This window comes from Sarcophilus harrisii, chromosome 2 (assembly GCF_902635505.1).
Source record: "Sarcophilus harrisii chromosome 2, mSarHar1.11, whole genome shotgun sequence".
Classification (NCBI taxonomy): Eukaryota; Metazoa; Chordata; class Mammalia; order Dasyuromorphia; family Dasyuridae; genus Sarcophilus; species Sarcophilus harrisii.
This window is the reverse complement of record NC_045427.1, coordinates 191,025,329-191,036,164: the sequence shown is the minus strand read 5'-3', so window position 1 is coordinate 191,036,164 and position 10,836 is coordinate 191,025,329. Positions and strand designations below refer to the sequence as shown.

Below are 10,836 nucleotides of genomic sequence, written 5' to 3'. Positions count from 1 at the left end.
TCATAGTATAATTTAAAGATTGGTATACTTCAAGTCGCAGGATTCATACTCAAATTCTGTCTTTCATGTGCTACCTGTGTGATCTTGGTCATCTTCTCTGGCCTCAATTTCTCCATTTGCAAAATGAAGATGTTAAATTAGATGACTACTAAGACTCATTTGACATCTAGATCTATGATTTTTATGAAAAAAAGGGGAAATGAAATGACTAGAACTGGGAAGGAGGTTTATAGTTATATTCATCTCTAGACATAGACAGTCTTCAATGATTGGAAGTCTTTGAGATGAATGATCATTGATAGTTGGGTATGTTACAAACAATATTTCTGTTCAGGTATAGCTTGGATTACATGGCCTCTGAGGTGCTTTTCAGCTTTGATCTTCTGTGGGTAATCATCAAATTTGATTAGAAAGCAGGCTAGGTAGTAACAGGTTAATAGTGGTTAGCAGCATTACAAATATTTATTGACAGATCAATCTCATATGATATTGAAACTGGTATTTTTAGTATCTTTATTTTCCTTTTTTCCCAAATGTCTTATTTATAATCATCTAGAAATAGATATATTTTCCCATGGGAATGGTAGGTTACCATTTTTTTCCCTTTTAAAAACTGCTGTGGTTTGGTAATGCAGACTATTGCTACTTTCATCTTCTGCTAATTTTCCTGGCTAGCTGAAATAATTTTACTTAACTGAATATTTATTAAGCACCTAATATATATGAAGGTGTTGTAGCATAGGGGAGAGTGCTGTATTTAGAGTCAGGAATTTACTGATTTTTATCCCATTTTAGGCATATTAGCCCTTTGATTATAGGCAAGTTACTTCACTCTCTCAGAGCCTCACACAAGTCTCTTAGCTCTATCTACTAAGATATGCAAAACTCATCATCAGTGTTGGCCTAAGGGAGGCTACATCCTTACTCACAATATTACAGATTCTTAATGTTTTGAGTTATTAACTGTGTGTAAGGTTCTATATTCAATGCCTGGAATACTGATATGAGAAATAACACACTTGTTTCCTTTGGTCTAACATGAGGTAGGATTTGATGGGAGCAAAAACAGGACTTTGACCAACATCACTAAAGAAATTTGAGAATAGAGAGATTACTTTGAACTATTACACATTACATTCATGTGATCATTTGCATGAATGAGTGAGCTGATTTCTAATCTACTCATGAACACACATTGATTCTGAAACATCTAATTGGGATGCATATAGCTCCTTCTGAAATTATGTTTCACTCTAAACTCAGTTTTATCTTCCCATTCCCATGCTTGTCAGTCATGATTTAAAAAGAAAAAAAAAAGAAATTAAGAATTTAAGAGAATCGTGTAGAAAATCTTGGGCATTGTAATTGATCAAATCTATGGAAATGGCTTGATTATGCTGGATCTCCGCCTCTTATTTGAAAACAAACAAAACAAGTATTATTTTTTATCAACAGAGTAGAAGTAAAGGATACTACCACTAGGGGGAGGAAAAGTGTTAATTTCGAAAATGAAAAGGGAACTTCACATTCAATTCATTGATGGAAGGCAAAGGGGATATAAGCAAAGAAAAAGGGAAAGGAAAAGTGTCTCTTTGTCTCTGTCCTTCCTTCCTTCCTTCCTTCCTTCCTTCCTTCCTTCCTTCCTTCCTTCCTTCCTTCCTTCCTTCCTTCCTTTCTTCCTCCCTCTCTCCCTCCTTCCCTTTCTTCCTTCCTCCCTTCTTTTCTCCCTTCCTCCTTCCCTCTTTTCCTTCCTCTCTTCCTAAATATCACATATTAGAAGTTTCTTCTGAAAAAGAAATATTGAAATGCAAAGTCAAAGGGATTTGAGAATAGAAATAGATTTACAAATATTCCTTGAATTACCAAAGTATTTTTAAAAAGTTCTCTTCATCATTGAAATGCTCATATTCACTTTGTTATAATTTAAGAGGTATCTGTTTTTTTTCTATTCTTTTGGCTTTCAAGAAAACTATCAAGGAATCTATTTGTTTAAATCTGACAGAAATGAAATTGCATACATAAAGTACTATGCCATTGTACTTGAGTAATCTTCCATCCCTCCCTAAGAGATATTTTTTGTCCATCCCCAAGTTGGGTCTAAAAAATCATAGAATCATAGAGCAAGAAACAATTTTAGACAAAGTCTGGTGTAACTTAAAAAAACTTTAACTTTGACCTTTTATTTTGCAAAAGAGGAAATATAACTCTACTGCGTTTGAAATGACTTATATAAAGTTATATAACTTATTCGTGGCACATGAAACTTGAACCTGTGCCCTTGATTCCAGGCCAGAGCTCTTTCTGCTGTACCTTCCTACTATACCTTACTACATTGTTCTTATTGTTAGTTGTCTCTTGTTTGAGTTGGATCATAGAATCATGGGATCACTAATGAGCTAAAAATGTAGCTAGCATTTATAAAATACTTTAAGGCTTGAAAAGGATTTTACAGATATTATCTCATTTGATCCTCACAAATCCCTGTGAAACAATATTATCGTTGTCATTCCCATTTTCCATATGAAGAAACTAAAGCTTAGAAAGATTTATTATTGTTTAGGGGCACACAGCTAGTAAGTCTGTAAGATGGGATTCAGGTCTTCCTGATTCCAAGGCCAATCTTCTATCTATTGTATAACCTAGCTGCTTAGAAGATAATGTGCATCACTAAAACTTGGAGATGTCAGAAGTTCTTAGGACCACATCATCAAGATGAAAGTTCTTCTTGGTCCTAATAAGCACAAAAAACAAAGCACTTTCTATATCTTAACTCATTTGATTCTAACAACACTCTCATGATTATTTGCTTGTGTTAGTAACTAGCTATGTGATTTGGGCTAAGTTATTTGGAATGGGGACTGGTTTCCTTCTTTGCAAAATGAGGGATCTAGATTTTGTTAAATTGGATTAGGTAGGTGATACTATCATTTTACTTTTACAGATGAGAAAACCAAAACTGAGTGAGATTAAGTGACTTGCCCAGTGATGCCCAGTTTGTAATTGTTTGAAGAAGCATTCAAACTCAAATCTGCTTAGTTTAATTTGAGAGCCATCATTTCTCATCAGAATGTACTGCTGAATTTTATCACGCTTTCTCAAATATCATCATACTGCAAAATTAGATCAACATCTCCTATTGATAAACGTTCAAAGGATACAAACGGGCAGTTTTCCAATGAAGAAATCAAAACAATTTATAATTATTTAAAAAATTCTAAATTATTGATTAGAAAAATAAAAATTGAAACAATTTGGAAATATCATTTTACACTTACGAGATTGGCTAAAATGATTGAAGGAGAATGTTTCATGTGCAATTTTTATAAATTATACATATATTGTATACATACAAACCCACATATTTGTGTCTACTGGTGGCTATCTTTAGGGTAGAAAGGAAGAAGAAAAAAAAGAAAAAAACAAATTTACACGATAACTTTAATATATTTTTAAATGGAATATCAAGTTGCACATAATAAGTTTGCAGTTTCATGTGCAATTTTTATAAATTATACTGTTGTAGAAATGCTTGTTTTATTTCATAAATTAAAAATAAAAGAAACAAAAATTTCTGAAAAATCAGATTAGCAATGAAACTTTCACCTCTTTTGTATCTTCTCTCCCTGGGATTCCTCCTTCCATCTTATGGGGTTGGAACATAGAGTGGAGAGTTCTTCACAGATGTTAAATTTAAGGATAGTGCTAGGATGTACTCCTCTAGATTTCTAATTTGATCACATTTCTGGCCCACATACCCTACCCATACTTCCTCCCAACTTCCAGCTTTTTTTAATGTACATTTTCCCTGTAAGGTTGTGAGATCAATGAGGACAGAAAGTGCCTTTTACTTTCCTCTGTGTCTCCAGAACTTAACATAGTGTCTGCCATATAATAGACACTTAAAAGTTTATTGATTGACCATATCATCTAGCTGCTCATTAATGACAAAACTGGACTTCAAATCCAAGGTTCTTGACTCTAAACCCAGTTCTCTGCCAACTACAGTCAAACCAGAATATTTGAAATAAGGAAACTTTAGTATCCCCTTTCCTTTTAAATGGGGAATGGAAGCAATAATCCTTGAGTTCTCCCTTTTTACATAGGTAAATCCTCAGATTACCCTGGTAGAGAATTTATGTTTGGATCTTGCCTTAATAGTTCTATTTACATTTTTTTCTTCCTTTCTGATGGATATAATGGCCCAGATTTAATTAATTTAGTTAAGACAGGTTAATATAGGGAACTCCACTATCATCTGTTGTCAATATGACCTCTCACTGATACATCTAATGAGAGCTGGGGTCCTTTTTCCTCTTGCCTCTACCCCATTCTCTATTTTCTCTTTTACCTCTTCTTCCAAGTTTCTACTAATTTTCCTCTTTTAGCACATATTATCAAAGACATAAATAGTTTTTGTTCCAATTCACCCACATTTCCTATCCTCATTTTAACAGAAATAGAGAATGAGTCTCAAATCTATAGCTGCTACTATTTACACTCTTTCAATAGACCTCTGTTTTCTCTTTCTTTTTAATTAGGGGCTTGAACTTCATAATTTCAAAGCTCATTTCTGATTCTAGATTCTATTGTTCTAGTTCATTTCTAGTTAGGAACCCTAGATTCCTTAGATTTATGATCTTAGGAGAAGGGGAAGCTTCAAAGTAACACCCCCAACTTCTTATTGTGGCCTGAAATTTTCCCAGAAGAATTTCATTTCTTTAGTTTAAGTCTTTGATCCCTAAAAAGTGTGAAATCCCTCAAGAAAAAAACCCATTAATATGTTACCAGTATTTGAATACTCAATGAAAATGAACTCCTTTTTTTGAATAGATTTGAATAGTCATAAAAAAGAGAAAGCTGGACAGCTGAGAAAAAGAGAATAGCATCATAAGAGAGGGGTAAAGAATCAGAACTAAAAGCATGGACCTTTCTATTTTTTTTTCTGAGTATTTGCCAGTAGAATTCAGTATTTTAGAATGTTATTATGAAAAGATCCTTAGAAATCATGTAGTTCAGTCCCCTATTTTTGTAGATGAAGACAAGAAACAAGAACATCTAGGTTTAGTAAATTATCTAACTTTACATAAATTTCCTCATCTATTAAATGATGTCAAAATTATTTGAACTTCACGGTGACCTTAGGAAGAAGGTGTTACAAGTGGCATTATCTATTTTACAGATGAGAAAATTAGAATTGAAAGAGGTTAAGTGACTCCCACATAGTGATGAAACTACTAAGCATGAAAGGCAGTATTTGAACCCAAGTCATCCTCAAGTCCAAGCCCAACACTTTATTCATATGGTGAGTGACTGACCTTTCTGTAGGTCTACATGGCATTTTACATGTATATGCTAACTTAACAAAACCCCTGAGAGGTAGGTACTATAGAAGATAATTATCCCCACTTTACAGAAAAGGAAGTTGAGACTCAGTGATTATGTAACAACCATGGTTACATAGTCAATAGAACTGAAGGTTAGAGATTTGAAAACAAAACAAAACATCAAGTTTATGGTAAAGCCAGGACCAGAATTCAGCTCTCATCCTCCTGGTCCCTTCTTCTTTCCACAATGTCATGCTTTCAATACTAACAGATACTGTTGAACTATTAGAGTTGTAAGTGACCTGAGCAGGTGAAGAAATAAGGAGAGGAGATGAAAGGTAAATCATATCCAATTACTCATATCCTCTAATAAGATTCCTTCATTCTAAAGTGAGAAGATGAGTTTTCCAGCATTCAATTTGGTTGTCACCTTCAACTTAGCAAAATTAAAGGGAGTTCTAATGATTTTGCCTAATGAAGAGTATAAATTATGGACTATTAAAGAAAAATAAAACAAAACAAAAGCAGTTGACATGATTTGGTTTCCACATTGAAAAGCATGATCTGCTTTCTTATACATTACTTGTGTTAAAGGTGCTTGAAAGAGTTAATTTGTCTTAAAGCCTTATCCTTCTTGTAGACAGTCTAAAATCTTCCTGACAGATATCACCCATTTCATATTCTTATTTCCCAGAAGACCTCTACTTCCCCGGGTCCATATATGTGAATTATCTAGAGTGCAGCTAAGTGTCAGCAAGTCACACAAGCCTTTTTAATTAATGGAATTCATAAGTGCTAACTGGAACTTAGTATTATGGAGCCCACTTCTTTTTACCTGACATTTATATGATGCTTTTAACTTTTCAGGGTGGAATCACATACATTATTCCATTTTATACCCCCAATGAACCTTGAGGAAGTTAGAATAGGTGTATTAGCTCCATTATTTAAAATAAGGAAACTGAAAAATAGTGAAATTGCAGGGGTGGGGGAGCAATGAAAAAAAAAAAAAACACAGACTGGAAATTATGACCTTTAGATTCCAGGCCAGCTACTTACATAATGGGTGACCTGGGCAAGCCATTTCACCTTTGATCTTCATTTCCTCATCTCTTAAATGAGAACATCCTGAAATTACTGAGCTTTAGAACTGCAGGATTAGAGACCCTTTAATCCAATGCCCTTGTTTAGCAATCCTCTTTAATAAGCTGGAGAACTTCTAAATGAATATAAAACCATATGACATCTGACAGAAGAGCATTGATTAAAGGAAGCAAGCATATTTTGCCCTGAAGGCCATGGAATCTTTAGATCTTATTTGAGGCTGAAATCTTCCAAATGTGTTATCTCTCCTATTACAATGTGAGCTCTTTGATAATTTCTTTGTGTATTTCTAGCACTTAATACAGTAAAATGTACATAATAAATGCTTAAATGCTTCTCCCCCCCCCACTTATTCATCCATTCATTCATATTTTTGTTGTTGCTTCAATTATTTTTCAGTCATATCTATTTGACTTTACAACCCCATTTGGAGTTTTGCCATTTCTTTTCCAGTTCATTTTCTATAAGGAAACTGAGGCAAGTGACTTGCCCAGAGTCAAACAGTTAATAATTGTCTGAGACTAGATTGGAATTCACTCTTCCTGACTACAAGAGCAGCACTCTCTCCACTATCCCTGTCTGTCCCTTCATTTAAAGGATGTAAACTTAAAGGGGTAAGGATATTATCGAATAGTGTTCAAATGTGTGAAGGACTATCACATAGAAGAGAGAATTAGAGATCTTTTCTTTGTTTGGCCCCAGAGGGCAAAGTTGGAGAAACTAAAAGAAAGATATCAACTTGATATAAAATCAAATTTTCTTTTAATTGAAAGTTTTCCAGAAGAAGAATGGGATAGCTTGGGAGATAGTAGCTTCCTTTTCCCTGTTAAGTTTTTAAGTGAAAGTTGAAAGATTATTTAGGGAGGTTGACAAGGAGATTTCTATTCAAGTATAGGTTGAACTAGAGAATGCCTGAAGTATGTTAGTCAACTTAAACATTATATAACAAATAAGAACTAATGAAGCCATCCCTTATCCTAGCTAATTCAAATATTATTTTTATTTTGTTCCAGGCCACTGCTATCCTTTAATAATGTAGGTTTACAGACTTCAAAGCTTTCGTCACTTTTACACTTCCACAAGTCTGAAATTCTATTATCTAATCAGTAAGTTTTGTTAATTTTGTCTCCACACTCTTTCTGGCAGCTATCCTTCCTGGCTCTGCTGACCCTAGGCTTTGCCATCATTACTCATTTGCTTTGTCACTCTGTAATTTCCCTGGGATCTCTTTATCCTAAAACATTCCTTTATATGGGCTACTTCCTTCTTCCATTGGTGAATTTCTCCATAATAAGGAAGAGCTGTTTCTTCTTCTCAAGTATCTGCTTCTATCTTTCTGGATTTTACTATGCCCCACACCCTTCAAATCCTCCCAAACTTTTCAGTTCCTTTTTATATGCTGTCTTCCCAGGTGGAATGTAAACTCCTTGCGGGCAGGGAGAATTTTCCCTTCTACTTGCACTTAAATCTCCAATACATGTCATAGTTCCTTAAGCACTTAATAAATGTTTTTTTAATTAATTGTTCCCTTCTTTCTATTTACATGGTCAGTACTTTAGTTCAGGAGCTAATTACCTCTCTCAGACTATTGTCTCTCTAATCTCTACTACCTATAGTAGCCAAAATAATTTCCTCAAATATTAATCTACCGAGTTACTCTCCTGCTTTAATGATTTCTTCTCTCTCTCTCTCCTTGACTTTATGATAAAATATATAAACTACTTTATTTGGCACTTAAAAGTTCTTCACAATCTTGCTCCAGGCTACTTTTACAAAATTTCTAAGCATTACTTCCCTTCATATCCTACATTTCAGTCAAACTAGCTTATTTGCTGTTCCCCAGACTTGCCTTTCAATCTTCCCTGACTCAATACTTTTGCACAGGCTGCTTCCCATGACTGGAATTTATGATCTCCTTACTTTTTCTCTAGGAATCAATCATTTCTTCAAGATTCACTTCTGGTTCCATCTCCTGGGAATACTTTTCTTCATCTTTCTGGTTGTTAATGCTATTTCCCTTCAGTTTTTGAGTATTTGCCTTTTGCTGTGTTCAATCCTCTAAAAGGCTACTGCTGACCCATTCAAAGATGAGAACCAAATTCCAAATGGTCTCATGCTCCCCCAAGTAGAAGTTGCTTACAGAAAAGAGAACTAAGAATCTTTTTTTGCTAATTATGTTCCTTTCATAATGTCATTGTTTATCTCTTTACTTTAGGGTAGTGGATTATATGGAACATTCTCCTCCCCTCCCTTTAAAAAACAGTCTGGGGATTTATTTCATTAGCGAACATCCAAGTTAGGATCAGGTTAGGGTTTATTTGCCCTTTCTGGATTTGATCTTTTAAAGATAGAACTCAAGATCTTGGCCCTGTTTGCTTGGCCATTACTGGCCTGGCATTTATGAGACTTACAGGCAAATAGCTTGTCCTGCTGGAGCTGTTCCTCCAGAAGTGTGCTGATCTTGGCATTCTTCCTGTTTCTCATATTTCTTCTGTATCTTCTTTGACCATTTTTTATTTAAAATTTCTTCCTCCTCAGGAGTCAGTTTGCTTACTTCTTCTGGACCAAAGGCAGGGCATAATGGCACTTCTACTCCTGTTAGTATGGGATGCTATCAATGAGCATAACGCAATTCTTCACCAGTGTCTTGGTCCAGAACAGCTCATTTTTGGATGCATTGTAGACCATATTAATAATCCTGTTTTACTGGTCAGCACCCAGAACTCCAGAAGAAGTTGCCCAAATCCAACCTTAGAATCCTGTACTTTTTGTTGCCTCCTCAGACTCACAGAGTCTAGATGTAGAAGGGTGGGGTTTTGGGTGGTGAGGAGAGGATTGGTGGTGAAGTTCACAAGGGTGTGCTGGAGATAGCTCTAACATTCCTATGAAAGCCAATCTTTAAATTTTCATTGTGAGCATTTATATCTCAGAAATTGGCAATCATTAGAAGATAGGGCTTGATTTATATTTATGTTGATTGATTTAGGAAAGTGTTAATAATGTAGATTAAATTTAGAGGGATTTATGCATATGTTTTTCTCTTACAGAGTCCAGTTGTTAAATATTTTACTAGCACCCTATAATATAACTCGGTAAATATTTCTTTTTTTTTTTCCTGAGGCAATTGGGGTTAAGTGACTTGCCCAGGGTCACACAGCTAGGAAGTTTTAAGTGTCTGAGGCCATATTTGAACTCAGGTCCTCCTGACTTCAGGGCTGGTGCTCTATCCACTGTGCCATTTAGCTGCCCTATAAATATGTATTGAGCTCAGCAGCAGAATAATTGAAGGCTCGGGGAATGAAGTCATCTTCAGATTAGAGGTCTAGTGATTATAAACTAGTAATCATCATAATGAAAATAATAATCATCAGCAGCATATATATATGCCACTTTAAAGTTTACAAAGTGTTATATATCCTTTATTTTATTTGAGGTTTACAACACCCCTGGCCCTTAGCCTATCTATAGATATCTTCCAAATACAATAGTTTTTTAAAAACATATAATTTTTATACTTCAATAAAACTTTAAGCACAACCCCTGCCACATAGGAGACACTTAATAAAGACTTATTGACTAACTGATTGCAATAATAATTTTCAGCTAGTTCCAGGAGCTGGCATATATATCCAATGAGGAATATTAGCAGGAATCCCTAAATCATCTTTTCTACTTACAGCTTCCAAAGGGGTCAATATCTATCTAATCAGCATTTAGGACAATTAGGGAACTGACCTGGAGGGTAAATTCCTCTTCTGGATATTTTTTCTTGATTACCATTGTGTTGTTTATGTAGACTTTTTGCCTGACCCTCTGGCTTCTATCCTTTACATTATATGTATGATGCTGGATAAATCACTTAACCCATAGGTCCCTAAGGCAACTCCCTAGGACTTATTTGCTATATTGTAAATGAATTATGTATGGGGAGAATATTTGCTCCTGATTAGATCATTTTGTAACTTATGTTTGGAGGTCAGGGCTCAAACCTTTTTTCATAAAGTTGTCCTCCTTGGTGAGAATGAAGGGTAGGATGGTGAGAACTGGGGAAAGGAGAGATCCTAGTTCTTCTGACTTCTAACTTTTCCAGAAGAAATGATCTTTAAGAAGAGGTCCCTAGAGGGAGAAAAAAATTTTGAGAAAAAGCCAACATGCAGAGAAGCTGGAATAGGAATCATCTCTATTTTCAGAGATTTACTCTTATACCCTAATTATTTATATTAATTTTATCCTTTAAGACCTAGTTCATATGCCCAAAGGGCTATCAAACTGTGCATATCCTTTGATCTAGCAGTGTCACCACTGGGTTTGTATTCCAAAGAGATGTTAAAAAAGGGAAAGGGACCTGTATGTGTAAAAATGTAGCAGCTCTTTTTGTAGCGGCAAGGAAGTGGAAACTGATGCCCAG

At 34.9% G+C, this 10,836-nt stretch overlaps 1 pseudogene; it reads right to left on the bottom strand.

Annotated features, from left to right (window-relative positions):
• Nucleotides 1–8,742: 8,742 nt before the first annotated feature.
• LOC116420973 lies at nt 8,743–10,208 on the bottom strand (annotated as a pseudogene).
• Nucleotides 10,209–10,836: the final 628 nt, after the last annotated feature.